Consider the following 15673-nt stretch of genomic DNA (forward strand, 5'->3'; position numbering starts at 1 on the left):
GAAAAATTCATCTAATTTCTGCCCCTGATTTCGATACTGCTCTCTCTCTCTTGCGCAGAAATTAATTCTCTTCAAACGCTTTTTCTGGATTTGAAACTAATTCAATTAATTTTCTCAGTAGATATCATGCGCTCGAGTAATCAACTCACAGTCAATTGCTCGTTGACACGCAACTATTTTCTCCCCTTCAAACAATGAAAAAATAGAGGAAAAAAAACAATCTCAACACCGCATACCCCTGAGCATCATAAAAATGACTCCACACGAGACTCTCAACGACTGTACTTTATCTGGTATTTCTCTCAGCCGGTGGATATGAAGATAAAAACAAGCGGAAAATTCTTCAAAGTAAAAAAATTTCATATTCCGTTACAATAAAAGTTTTCCCGCATCCGGAGGTACATACGACGGGTTCGAGAGAGCGTAAACTCTCGTAAACTCACTCCACCGCGTCTTCTCAATTCGTCTCATTATTAAAAATACCAAACTCCCGTCAAGTCATAAGGTAGTGAATAATCAAAATATTTCCCGGGCAGACAATTCATTGACGTGACCACTTAAAAATTAAAGTTGTTTTATTTTTCAAAAAATTTCCAACATTCGAACTCACACGCTCTCAACTTTTTTCCAATTCCTTTCCGTCCACTCTCCGATATCTTCTGTTGTGCCATGGCCCCTGCAATTAAGTTGATTACAGACCACTGGGAAAAAGTACATTTCCCTCCGCCTGCGAGTAATGCCATTCCTTTTTATGTCACTACGAACCTAGAACCACTAACTCCGGTGAAAAAAAGCGTGAGAAAAAAGCGTTTTAAATGCCACCCCGAGAGCACCTGTTCTTCCCGCTATTTTTTCCCCCCAAGTATCGCAGAAATTTATCACGGATAATTTTCGAGAAGGTCCTCAACCACTGACGATAGTTTTCTAGGTCATGCGATCGGTTGTATGAGGCTAGATGGTAAAATAAAAAACATTTTTTCTATTTATCAACATTTAATAAATAAATTATAGAGGAGAAATAACCCCTGTTAATCTAAAATTACAATTTTCATCCCATTAACACAAAATGTTTCCCTAATTTTTTATCGAGACCTCTCATCACGAAGTACGGATTCCCTCCAACCCTCCAGCAACCGGTCTCTTCACCCTGAGATTAATTCAAGTGGAGAGCGATGTGAGATTGGTAAACCTGTCGAGAGACATCAGACGGTGCTCAGTCGATAAGCCTGCACCTCTCATCTCTCATCCCTCTCCATTTCCCTGTTAACAATGTTATCAAACAAACCGTAAACCATCTCCCAGAGATCTGTGATCTCCAAGTGCCCACAGCCACCCCTACAGTCGTCGGTTCATCCCCGAACAGCTCACGAACTTCAGTTTTCGATTGTCGATAACACAGGGAGTTGACGGGGGCGATTTTCCCGTCGGTAAATGCTTTCACCCCCGGAGCTTTCCCACGTTATACGCCCCTTCGATAAATTACCCCTAGAGTCGCGCGATTAGACGTGTTATCAAAGGTAGATAGCGAATGATAATAGAATTCGTGACTATCAAACATGAAAACCTTATCTATTGGTTATGATGCTTTTCTAAAAAATATTAACCCTCGTTCTCCTCTCGGATTTTGATTTTTGGAATTTAAATCTTAATTGCCGGTACATCAAAGGAGTCTTTGATGTTGAGATAGATGCATCAGTAAATACGCTCGTTAATTCGACACCTCCAATGGGTGAACGAGCATCTATGAGTAGCAGAGTGATGATGTGAAAGGGCTAGTTTTTACTTCCAAATGGAAGCTTTTTTTATTTCTCAGGCATTGCGTCTAATTAGAAAAGTTAACAGTCTAAATGGCTATAGCCAAGGGCTGGATAATCCTCGTTTGGCTTTTATTTCTTGTTTTTACATATTTTTTTGTTCGTCAGTGGTAAAAAGGTTCTACTTTTTTCAACATTCTGGGGGATAAAGAAGTTTTCCTGAAAACAAACTGCTTAATTGGTCTGAACCACATGGCTCGCCCCGCCGGCATCGTTTAACATTGTTTCAACGTTGTTTGGTGCACAACAAAAAAAGAATGACTCCTCTTGCAATTTATTACTTCGAAAAAAAAAACCCTTTCACTTCTTCAACCTGACGTTTTTTAATATTTTTTTTTCTCTCATCTTTTGCACATTTTCTGGAGGAAATCGATACCAATATTGACGCGAGAATGTGACGTGCTTAATGCATACATATTCACGTTAGCTACGCAAATTTGGAATTGACTGTGACACATGAGTTAAGTAGTTGGTGACATAAACAGTGGTAGAGTGGGGAATAAAATGGGAAAAAAATGTGAGAACAAATGGGAAGATGAACTGGCCGACGTGGGAAGGGGTGTATGGAAAAGGCGAGAATTTACCTCCGAGGGTATAACCGTGACCTGAATATCTCGGTCGGGCTGACTGGTGCGAAAGCACAGCATTTTCGAAATTAAAAAATGACGAGAGAGAGGGAGAGAGAGAGAGACATCTCTCTGAATATCTTTTTATCTGTTTTTTTACATTTTTCTATTTCATTCATGAGAGGAGCCAACTTCATTGGTTTTTTTTTCGTCCCAGTTGGTGGGCATGAACTCGCTTCACGGGGGAATAATTGTCTTGACAGTTGAGGGAAGTCAGGGGAGATGGACAGCTGGGTGATATGGATTGCATTTACGAAGTGCAATTAACAGTAAAATTTAACATTTCAACTTTCCTCATTTTGACGCTTCATTTCATCTTCTCGTTAATTTCATTAAATTCGAGAGCAAATCCAAGTCATCCGAGGAGTGCACAAAAGCTTATAATAAATAACTTTTTTCACTCCCATCGTAAAGCTTACAACCGTCAACCTATAAAAAATCAGCTGCTTTATCCCGCACTTTCGAAACAAAAAGCCATAATTTTTGTTGTTACAAACCTCATCATACCGATGAAGCATATTTATCGATGCACTCTAGGGCACGTAATACGAAACTTTGATGCAGATGTGCGATATGAAAAAACACTAGAAAAGAAAATTCCCGATACCTCTCACTAGACATCACCGCACATGTGCCAGGGCTCAATACTCCTGGATGACTTGAATAAAAATCATTGACTTGGAGTATCACGATTGCAATTATACAAATTCCTCATCTCCATAATTCCTTTTATCCATCAAACGCCAAGGAAGAGACGCTAATTGAATTTTCTCCATGACCGGTAGGATTAAAAATGCATTCACTTCTCATCCTCGCCTTCCACCTTTGGATGCCACCGACTTCCTGACATCCCTGTTATATATATTGCATTATCCAGGAACGTTCGATGTAATGAAAAAGTTTTTCACTGTAAAATAGCTGCAGTCAGCGGAAATTTAACACAGCCGCCGGTAATAACGCGTAACAAGGGCATCGGAAAGGGATGACAGTGAGGATTAAAAAATAAAAGTATCTGAACCGAGGAAAAATCAATGCTCCAGGGTGAAAAAAAAAATTTCCTGCCGTAGGCCACTCTCGATGTTGTGAGTAAAACCCTAGTGGCCCTATCATCAGACTTCTCACTCACTTTTCATTCCACTGAAACCTTTTTTTATTCCTTTGACATCGCCATCAATCGGAGACCACAGGCTTCCTGATACCAGGATGAAAGACTCTCACTGAGAGTGGGGAAACGTTTATTCAAACATCCCTAAGTCTGCCTCACCCCTATTCCCTAGTATGTTGTCACTCAAAGTCGCACCGAATATCAAGGAAATGATCAAGGGGAATGATCTAACGCGGAGGATTTTCTCATAATCGAATCTCACATTCAGCAAAATTGTTCCCTTGAATTAAACATTTTCGTGCTTTTGTTTGCTCCATTCCAAAATCACATCGAAAATACCCTCTTTCTCATCCCCACCAAATGGATCATTTTGTTGGAATTCCATCAGCGATTGAACAATTATAAATTTCATCTTATATTTTTCATTCAGCAAATTTTCACATATAATACCACAAGTGGTTCAAAATTATCGAATATTTCCCGATAGATTCGTTGCAAACAAATGAAGGAGTCAAGTTTTTCAGGCTAAAAAATCACGAGTGCGAAGCACGAGTGATTTTTCCTGAAAAACTTGACGACTTCATTTGTATGCAGGGAACCTAGAGGGAAATATTCTATAATTTTGAAGCTCGAGTGGTATTCAGGGGATTATTTTTCCTATCCAAATTTCGGCCAAGAGAATTGTGCCATGACATGAAAAGAGGTTTATTTGGTTAAGTGTCGTTTGTTTACCAAAATATTCAAAAAATTATCGCATATAATACCACAAGAGCTCCGAAATTATCGGATATTTCCCGATAGGTTCGTTGCAAACAAATGAACGTGTCAAGTTTTCCAGTTTAAAAATCACGAGCGCGAAGCGCGAGTGATTTTTCTGGAAAACTTGACGAGCTTATTTGTTTGCAGGGAACCTTGAGGGAAATATCAGATAATTTCGAAGTTCGAGTGGTATTCGGGGGATTATTTTTTGCATCCAAATCTTGGCCGATAGAATTGCACCATGAGACATAATTTTAAACGAATTGCCATTTAATCTGTCAGATACAATTGAGGGTTACTTCAACATTTGTTTTTTTTTATATATATCAACATGCAAAATTTCCAGTGAAATTTCCAAGAATATCCGCTGAAATACCGTGTTGACTATACAAAATAACGTCGAATGGTGCAATCCTATTGGCCAAGATTTGGATGGGAAAAATAATCGCTGATATTCGAGGTAGGCTATACAAAATATCAACAAATGGTGCAATTCTATTGGCTGAAATTTGGGTGGGAAAAATAATCATGAATATTTATTGCATAGTGGATCGATCGCCTAGACTATTCCCAGCCCTGGAAAATTCCCCTCCCCCTCCATCGCTCCATCCTCTACTCGCCATCCGGGGATATTGTTTAGCAGGGTATTAAAAAAAAAGATAGCATGAAGACACAAAAAGATCCGGGTACTTCGATAGGAAGCTTTTGAATATAAAGAAGCTAGCTGATGGTATTGAACGAATGCCTGGGGCAGTCGTACCACTTTTCCACTTCTCCATTTTCTTCTTCTCATCGAAATGAAAGAGGAGAGTCCAGCGGTGAGACAGGCACTCAGTGGGGAAAAAGAAATCCTAGTTACCATAAATAACGCATCACAATTTTAACGAGAAACTCGGGAAATCATGTTTCATCACGCGCCGAGTCACTACCGGAGGTATGAAGACTACATAATCGGCTAACACCCTTTCATTTTCCGGTTTTTTGCGCGGTATCAGGATGCGCTCTTCGCAGATAATCCTATTGTCTCGCTCGGCTATTTTCTGGTAATTGATGCAAAGTACAACGATTGTAGGGATAAATCCTCGTCGTCTATTCAAAAAAAAAGCCGTATTCCACGTTTTTAAATCGACCCTTCGCCATTTTTAATAAATTATTCATCAACATTACATCCACAGTACAAATTTAACTTTTTCAAGTAAATTTAGGTTCGAAAGTAAAACCTAAATCCATAGTCTACTGACGCTCGACCCACAAGTCCTCTTTTCAAAACCATTTGTGGGGATTAAGAAAGTAGGAAAGTCCAAAACCACCTCATTCCTCTTAGCGAAGCAGAACACTGAGAAGTATTTCATGAAAAAGCGTAGGATTTACAAAGTCAACGAACAACTCTTTGAGGTGACATTCACCAGACTTAAAGTTTCATTCTGATCCCTTCTCCCTTCAGAGATGTAACGTTGTCCAGTGTTATCCACCTGGCTGGATAAAAAATCTAGGAAAAAAAATCGAGGGCCCTTTTTTCCCTGGGTTAATCTCGTGAAGAGTGAATTGTAAATTAAGTTATTCAATATTCGGGTGTTTGGTATTATTTAACCCTCCTTTCTGGTATGAGACGGAGATTTAGAAGTGGAATAGTGGAAGAGTGGCGCAATATTTTCATGCCGAGTGCTGTAATATTCTATGATTTACGAAATTCTCGACCTTGGGGTTGTAATACGATAAGTGGGTGAGTTTTCCCTCCCGTGCGCTTGTAGTGATGGGCTCTACTAGATACACGAAGGGGAGAAGCCAAGTTGATACCGGTTGTTTCAGGGATAGGGCGGAAATTGGTTGAGCAAATAACTTTGATTTTTCAATTTGTCAGAGTACGGCCGGAGGGACCAAGTCAATCTTCAATGGTGGCACTTTCTATTAAACTGTCGAACAATTTTTATATCATGCACTCTTACATTTTCTACTCAAATTTGTGGAAACATTGATAACGCCAGGTAGAATTTTTCTACTGCGAATTTTATTTAATTTGATGCGAAAACTTTATCACTGCAAATTTTATTGCGCAGTCTTAGACTCCTCTACTTATGAAATAGAAGTGATTGTTTTAAAAAACCATAAACCCGGAGATTATCATTTCCTTAAACTCTCATTTGTCTACCCGCACGTACTTACAGAGCAGCCATCTTCCCCGAGCCCATGAAAATCTAACAAACTTTCCCCTAATCGTGATTAACGTTCATAAAACCTAAAACTCTGCCCCAGCCACGCTTTATTCCACTTAACGAGAAACAAAAAATGGGAAATGAGAGGGCTGCTAAATAATCCAGCAATTACTCCTCCTGGAGCGTCATAAACTTTTGCTTTCTCGTGAACACACGGCTAACAAGTGGGGCTGAAAGGGAGAAAAAGATATGACACAGTTTATGTGCTCACGAGGAGAACAATACATGGATTGTTGGTACACGCGATGTTTTAATTTCTTTATGAGATACCAGATGGTCAGGAGATGAAAAATCGTAATATTTAATTCTATAAAAGTCAAACTACTTTGATCGCTCCGCCAAAAGTTAATTACTTCAGCAGAAATGATTTTCCTTTCGATTCCATCGCAATTTTCGAGGGAGTGATGGTGATTTCGATTTAGTGGTTTCCCTCAAAAGAAATTGAATTTCAAAATTTCCAACACTAGAAATACTGGGACTTTCTATACACCCCCCCTTGAACCTCATTATTTAATCATTCTAATTAAAAGAATGATCCCTGGAGATGGAAGAAATTTTCCGTGTGCTTCCCACTCTCCCAAAATTAATTTTCCACCCCCGCGGTCCCTTCCAACAAGTATCTTCTCCTTGATTCCCTAAACCACCCCCCACTTTACACCCAACACACAAACCAGCCCCGTCGATTCCCCCATGATTACAACCGTCTGTCGAATATAATTCCCGTCGAGAAGATGGCGCCAACGAGAGAACACGAAGTGTTGTGAAGGTTCACACGCAAGGGGTTCTCTCGTGCGGCACGGGAGCACCTTCCAGTTAGTAGTGCGACTCCGTTTGAGTCGGACCGCGTCGCGCGCACTCTCACAACCACTTCCAATAGTTGTTTTACGCGCGCAACAGGACGGCCGTCTGCACCCCAGTGTTACAGATAATCAAACCTCAAATAATCAAAGAACTGTCGATTTTTCGTAAACAGTGATAACGTCTGCTGTGATATAACAATCAATCCAATATTTATTTATTTAATTTTTCCGTAAAAATGCCTCTCTTCAAGACTGGAATATCATCTGCGACGCACTAAAAAATCATACAAGTAATTAAAATTATACCGGAAGTAGGATTATCAAGAATTCTATTCCCTAACAAAAATCGTCAACAAGAGGAATTTTCTTGGTGTGCGTCACGACGAATTCGAGTAGCTCCGAGCGTCGTATCGAGTCAAGAAAATTCTTCTCTTCCTTCCATCCTCGTACATCTTTAAATACGTCCTCTATCTCCATTCGTCTCGTTTTCTCCAGCAACCTGGGTACTTCTCTAGTGGTGTGGTACAGCCCTCTCGAGATAAGTTAATTTGGAATTTAGAACGAGTCCTTGGAATACTGACGTATCTCACGGTTATCGCCTGTGTCTCGTGTACATTCCACCAATTGAATTACTCTGCCCACCATAATGCGGGAAAATTAAATTGCTACAATTTTATTTGACAAAGATGTTTCCTATGGCCTTTTGTTATCATTCGAAATTCACTTAACGTCTCCATTCGAGCATTAATAGCCGTTCAACCGTTGCAAATCGAATGGAAGAGAGCCCCGATGTCAAGCTATAAATCGATTCCGCAAAAATGGCAGAATATGGAAAATATTATATTTTTGTGCAATCACACACATCCCACCTCACCCCCTTGAGGATAATGTCACCAATCAAATTTCCATTATCGTGAGGCATCGGGGCAAAGGGGGAGAGGGGAGAAAATACGGTAATGGTCATGTTAGTGTGATAAAATAAGGTACGCGTCTGGGGTTAACCGTATACTAATACGCGAGAACAGTAGCGCGTGTGCGACCGGAAAATCAGCCCCAGAATGTTGAAAATGTTCAACGTAGCATGAACAAACGGGTTATAAATACAACCCTCTGTAGGTTGTTATATTAATGAGGAGAATAACAATCTTATCATAGGGACGTGATTTTTTTTATGCTGTATATCAGAGGACGAGGATCGAATCGACGGGGCGATACTCTTGAGCTAACTGTTGAGATTATTAAGGTGACTGTCGACTTATTTTATGCTATATTGTGCTCTGTAGGGCGTGATGAAATTATGGAACCCTTTGAAAAAAATCCCAGACTGTTCTTCGAAATTTTCTAGTATTTTTTGCTTCCGGATTAGGGGAGATATGGTCCGATATTTCAGGAAAGTTTTTCAACTTGAATTCTCCTTCCTGAAAGGGGAGGACAGAAGTGCCATTATTCCTACACAATCGAATAATTAAATACTCGGGATCGGGTTCGATAATGATAGGGATTAATTGTCGAATTAATTCAATTGAGAACTTCCTGTCATTAGTCAGTTAATTGTAGAAAATAATAAAATCGCTAGGGGTCAGTGGGCAGTGTCGCATCATTCGGGTTTTCATTTCATGTTCATCGGGGTCATTTACATTCATGTATCAGTAAATTGTGCTAACATTTACCTTTATGACCAATGAAAACGAACATTTATCACCGAATATTAGGGCCAATTAAATTTGGTTTTCAAACAGAATTAAGTGCTCGGGATGAGCTACAGGTGTCCGTACATTTCTCACTCGTGAGTGTTGTCTCCTGCAACATCGAGAGCCTCCATTAAATTTGGGAATGTAGAGACTGAAAATTGACGATAAGGTGAGGAGATGAAGCATTCAAAATGTGCACTGGAATTAAATATCAACAGCTCTGATCGTTGAGAGTTAATGTCTCAAAAAGTCATCAAGGGCCGAGTCCCACGTTGATAATACTTTGGTTCTTCTCATCAAAATTATTATCAACATTTAGTTACATATCGATATCTCCTGGTTTCTCGAACCAATTGTCAGTATTTCCAAAATCATTTCCTCCGACTTCTAAACTTGAGCTTATCTAGATTAATTTTCGTTCGCAAATGTGGAAAATTTTATGGACCCAGTGGTATCATTCGGCTTCGGGATTTCTCCGGCGGCTGATGAAAGCAAATATGTTTTTCAAAGTTAATTGAATCAAAATATTGAATTTTGGTTGAGCCACAGCGAGAAAAGCAGAGAGAATAGGCGGTGGATTTATCGGTGAATGGTTGGAACTGGGCTCGAGGGCACATTTTCCGGCCACCGGCTCTCCCTGATTCCCCTCTATTGTCAGAACCCAAGGCGAGTGATATTATCTCACGAGAATCCAAGGGAATTACCCCATTTTTTCATCAACAAAAACATTAATTTCAACTTCACAATTCTGGGGACAGATCAAAGGACAAAAAATGACGTTCTCATGGCGAGGATTAATTTATCTTAACTCATCTGAATGGATGAATACTTGTTCAATTAATCAAATGCATAGACGTCAAATGAACTCACGTCCATAGACAAAATTAATTTCCCTAAAAGCACTTCAATTAGGTAGTAACTTCATTTCCAAGGGGAAAGTCAACATTTTTTTCGAATTATCATTCCATTATGACAAAACAAAATATTTCAATCAATAATATTCCCTTGACATTCGAACTATTCATTCATTTCGTATACATTCCCATTTGTCGTTAGTGCCCTAATGAAAAATATACTTCATATAATTATTAATTACGACAAAATCCATTATTCCATATGTTCTTCGGTCAACTGCTAATAGTACTCAATAATTGAAACCGGAAATGTTTTTTTGCTGCCAAAAAACATTAATTTTCGCTGAAATGTCATTTATTGGCTTCTAATCGAGTTGATTCGCACTATCAAAAGTCATCCAACGGCAAACATATGAAATTAATGATCGTTTCCAGCTGTGGTACACTCAAATGCATCCATAACATCACAATGCACAAAGTGGATTCAATTAAGTTCAATGCTCGATTGCACTGGATTAATTTAGGGCCAATGACGTGAAGCTGTAAAGTTTCATCGGCCCTAAAGTGCGAAGCACAGTTTCAGCTCACTCCAGTGAATAGATTTCCAATCTTCGTTAAACCTTCGGCCTCGTAACTCTCCTTTTAGGATGTCAGCACATTGACTATTCCACTTGATTCGCATCGATGTATGTTTGTCGGGTATAAAGCATCCAGTTTAATAGGGGAAACGCATAGAAAAAGCCTTGATGAAGTGTAGAAAAGAGTCGTTAATTAATGAGGAAAAATTACGTGCCACCGATGAAAGTATTTTGAGAGGACGAGAGAGAGAGAGAGAGAGCAAAAACATCTCCTGTTAAAAATATATTGACATTTCACTCAGTCTTATCGGAATTGCGGATGCTGCAAGTTTACCTTCAATTTCAAAAGAAAACATTGATAAAATACCTCATTCGTTGGTCTTAAAAAAACATACAGTGAAATTTACCACAATTTTTTAGGCAATTTTTTCTTAAATCGTTTTTTCGGATAGAGATCTCTTTCTCCCTCTCTCTCATCACATCTTCTAAATGGATGTTTTTACCGAACACGAATGTGTCTCGGATGTCAGCTTTCTCCAATTCTCCCGGCGTTACAGGGAATAACGAATAATGGCTTCAAACTACTTTAGGTTTATCTCCTAGAGGAAAAAGATTACGAAGCTCGTCTAACATGGGTTCACCACCAGTAAGAGGTGCAATCGTACGGCTCTCTTCCTCTGCTCCACTGTTTGTCCAACATTTTTCAAGATTAAAAAATAAAGAGGATTGGCTGGTCTTTTTTTCTCGGGTTGATTCAATGAAATTCATTCATCCGTTTATTTATCCTGTCCTCGTGGAATCAATCTGCCGGGCTCCACTGAAATGGTGGCATTATACTTGGTAATTCAAATCGAACGGAATAAATTCAATATTATAGCGTAAATTGAAGTCCAAGTGGGCACTTTAGGCAAGTACCTTCGAGGATTACAGTGGACCCTGTCACATTTTCAAAATGGCCGACGATTTAAATCACTTCGGAGTGTGTTTATTTAGCTAGTGGACTGACCGTTGACCCTTCACAAAATCCAAAATCCTTGGGAGTTAATTATTCGAGTGCGACAAACGTTATTAATTTACTTTGATGAATGAAAATGTCAGGGGGTTGAAAGCTGAAATTTTCAATGGACTAGAAAGTCATTGATTGTGAAATATAACGTTACTAACTCTTCAGAATAATTTTGGGAATATTTTTATTTTTACTACATGTATTTCTAAATGCAATCAATCCCTGAATAATTAAATTTCTGAAATTTCTGGAAACCGCAGACTCTCGCTAATTACCGAAACAATTTTTTATCCATGAAAATTCCACTAAAAGCCCCAATAACAGGATTTGAACACGTATCGATAGTTATTGCATCGTGGATAATTAAATTATGACGAAATCGATGACACCGTAAACACCAAAGAATACCTCCACCATTTGATGCATCTACCACCATACAATGTCGATACTTTCCGATCGGCATAAAGCCCCCAGTGAAAACCAATAAATAAATTCTTTATGAGTTTGATAAACTCTCGGTAATGTAGAGTTCGGAATAAATCCCATATTGATCCTCTACGTGCGCGCAATTATCGGAAATTGTGGGGAAAGTCGATGGAAATCCCGGGCGCTCGTTGTATTACCACCGAAAACCCTGGTGGTAGCAGTTGAGGCAACAAATTCCAATATCAGACTCATGGGAGCCATACAACGCATCTCGCGTTGCTATTGCTATTCAGTAGATCATGTCCGTTCTTATCAGGCATTAGCATTTTTCGGGGATTCGAGGAACTACTGTGGTATTTATCTACTGTCCGCGGCTAACCATCACTTATCATTCAAAACGTCCACTAATTTCATTCAGAAAATCAATGCATATTTTGCAATGCTTGCAAACATAGTTTTACCAATTGCAATCGAAAAAAAAATTTTTTTCTAATATCCCAGTGAGGGATTTGAGTCATCCGATGTTCCGACCCACATGTAAGTTCGCTGTTAAGCTCCAGAACAAACAACAATCCAACACAAGGATAAATCTGCTTCATATTTCTTCCCCAAAAATTAATTCACCATTCTACCCCCATATTTTCTGCAAGAAAAATGTTCCCGCATTTCCCGTCAAATTTCGTCAATTTAGCATCCGCCCTAGCGTCTCCCAAAAATGCCAGAGTTAAAAATATATCATTTTTCTCTGCGCTGAAGACCCTCAACCCAATAGTCGGGGAATTTTGGAAGTTGTATTGCTGCAATTTCTGCTTACATGTACACATAACCATAAATCCGGTACGATCATGTTTTGGTTTCCTCTCCGACATGAAATAACCATTATCTCCCAGTCTCTGAATATTTTTTCCTGTGCAGTTATGAATCATTCGACATTGTGACTCACACAAGTGATATTTCTCTTCCAAAATTAATTTACCGTTTCACCCCCGAACTTCTTAAATTTTTCACGTGCCCCAATTAACCGACAACCTTTACCAAAAAAATTGTTCACACATCTTTTATCCAGTTTAATAAATTCGTTGTACACCTCCATATCTCCCGAAGAATCCAGACTTGAAAATATATCCCTCCTTCCTGCGCTCAAGACCCTGAACCCGATAGCGGGAGGATTTCGGGGGCTGCATCGCTGCAATTTCAGCTTCCACGTACCCATAGCTGTAAATCCCTTATGATTATGGCAGCCTGAGAGCGTGTTCCTCGCCAGCTGGCTGTTCCTCGCCAGCTGGCTGTTCCTCGCCAGCTGGCTGTTCCTCGCCAGCTGACGAGGAACAGCTGGAACGCAGCGACAGATAGACGAAACCCCCGGGATCCTGCGGTACGGCGGTGATGGCTGAAAAAGCCATGGGGCATTTATGGGTTGAAGGTGGCCCACGCCTAGCTCTCTTCTTATGTCCCTGGCTTCGTTATCGCACTCACCGCAGACCCCCATTGCCACGCACCGGAATCTTTATTGCATTTACAACCGGCGTCACGTAACGCTTCCTCACTTCTTCTGTCCCACATAGTTTCCTAACATCCACCTCTTCAACACGCAATTCCACCCCTTTTTTATGGATCGAAAGGGTTGAGCACTTCACGCGATATGTTTTTTCCCCCGCGAGACCTAAAGATAACGACATGTGGTATTTTGGTATTGTTTTGCTTTGCAATTTCCGGTTCAAGTTCCCAGAATTTATCAGGTGGTTCTCATTGAAAAAATAGGACACTGGGAATAATGTGCAATTTCTTTGAGGCAAATCGCAAAAGGATTTGCCTTCCTGAAATATCAATAACGAGATTGCAGTACTTTCCATGGTAATAGATGTTACGTGGAAGAATTGAATATGGAGTTGTAGCCGTCTATTTCCCGGATATAATGTTTAAATTATTTGCGTTAGGATATTTCGTTCGACATAGAAATTATATTTTCCTTCACGAGTACAGCACTCATTCCATAAAAACTGAATTATTCAGTGGATTTTATTGTGAAAAAAAACAGCCATTGGAAAAGTCCATAAATTAAACACACGTTAGAGTTCAATTCCATTTTGTTCATTCCATGGTGAAAAAAAATGATGATTTATGCATTCTCTGAATAGCACAAACTTTTTCCTCTAGTATGACAATTTTTTTTATTCCCCCTGTATTTATATTTCCTGATAAGACGACCCAGTTTGTATTCTAATGCTGCATGACGTGTGTACAAAGGGTACACTGGCCCATTGATTTCTTCTCGCCTCCAGACATTCAACAATTGCGTCCTACCTGCGCAACAATTGTTGTTTTTCCATTTTCGATGAATGAATAACGTGTAGACCGCAAGGACATCATCGCCAGACCCATTGTCGCCATTTATTATTTCAATTGATTCGAATTTGCAACGAGTTTTTGGCTCCTACAGAACAAAAGACGTAATAAATAAACAGAATATCTTGTGCAGCGGTAAAAATATTGCTTTCACCCCCTCAAGAACAAAAAAATCCATTTTTCATTCTAAATCATCCAACTTCATCCCGAAGAACCTGACTTTTTTACCTTAAACGCATTATGGCTCGTCATTATTTTCGTGATAGTCATTCAGATGCTCATAGAATGAAATATTATACTTTGCAATCTGGAGCGGGGAAAAAAATCACCAGCCAAGTGATTACGGGGCTCGTCTCTGAGGGAGAGTATCATCCAAACGTTGGACAGAATCCAAAACTTCTTTTTTACGATCGTGCTGAGCTCCCTCTAGTATCTCATTTAATCCGATTGAGCATGGGCTTGGATAAAACAGCGTAAAATTTTTTGCTCCTGGCGTCCGAGAAAAGAATTGGAAGGAGGGAAAAATTGGGAGAACAGTTGCAGTAAATTTTGCCGGTGATATTTCACCCATTTTTCATCACTCCTGCGCGACGTGATTTAGTGTCTGGGCGTGAAGATAACTCCCCATTACCCGGCAAATGTCACATACTTCATCAATGTATTATGTTATTACACACCTGGCCGATGAATCCTTTATTAATTCATTCGTTTGTTTATTTTTATTAAACTCATCAGTATTTTTTCATGGAACTGACGTAATTTTCTTCAATCTAAACCACACGAACTTCCCATCTCTGACTATTTGGTAAATAGATCCGGGAAAATTGAGATAAATTATCAATAAATAAGATTTCAATTTTTTCAATTATTGTCAAATGATGGAGGACACTATTGTGCAAATCCTTCAGTCTGGAATATTTTCTCCATGTTGTATACAGGCAGGAATGGGATTGTTCTCTTCTCGGGAAAAGAGGATAATGCAAAGTCGTACAAGAGTACGACTTTGTATTTTCTGGGAAACGAGTTAGGATCATCGACTTTCAATTTCCAGATAAAATCGTCGCATCCAAGTGAATTCTTCTTCGCGCTCTATTTCATAGCCGAGTTGACACAACTCTCCACTTACCAATTGATTTTCGCTCCAGTGAAGTTCCACAATTCGACAAAGTACTGACCGACTTTCTATTCCCCTCCGCCCACCTCTCCCGACATTTTCATCAGAAAAGAATGGAAATTAGTTGGGAAAATATTATTCGGCTTTTTCTCTCGCCCCGTGACTTCCGGAATTCATAGAATTCCTAGGGTAGGGGACGCTGGTCCGTGCGAAACTCCATAATTTTCCACAGGGATAAATTTCTCAGAAGAATTCTTGTGCTTTTGTACCAGAAATCTTCCGAAATTTTCCTTCAACAGATTTATTCGACTCTAGATTTTCTGTCACAAGTAAAGGATCGA

At 39.5% G+C, this 15673-nt stretch overlaps 1 protein-coding gene across 14 annotated transcripts in view; it reads left to right on the top strand.

Annotated features, from left to right (window-relative positions):
- Positions 1–15673, top strand: part of LOC135167140 (synaptotagmin-7) — a 127916-nt gene that overhangs the window by 85128 nt on the left and 27115 nt on the right. For 5 of the 14 annotated variants that reach the window (XM_064130016.1, XM_064130018.1, XM_064130017.1 and 2 more), the window contains exon 1: positions 7334–7607. The exons of the other annotated variants lie outside the window; for them this stretch is intronic. The gene's annotated coding sequence lies outside the window, so the exon portion shown is untranslated. Of the gene's footprint in view, positions 1–7333; positions 7608–15673 lie in introns of those variants that run through there. 14 annotated transcript variants of the gene reach the window in all.

This window comes from Diachasmimorpha longicaudata, chromosome 11 (genome assembly GCF_034640455.1).
Source record: "Diachasmimorpha longicaudata isolate KC_UGA_2023 chromosome 11, iyDiaLong2, whole genome shotgun sequence".
Lineage (NCBI taxonomy): Eukaryota > Metazoa > Arthropoda > Insecta > Hymenoptera > Braconidae > Diachasmimorpha > Diachasmimorpha longicaudata.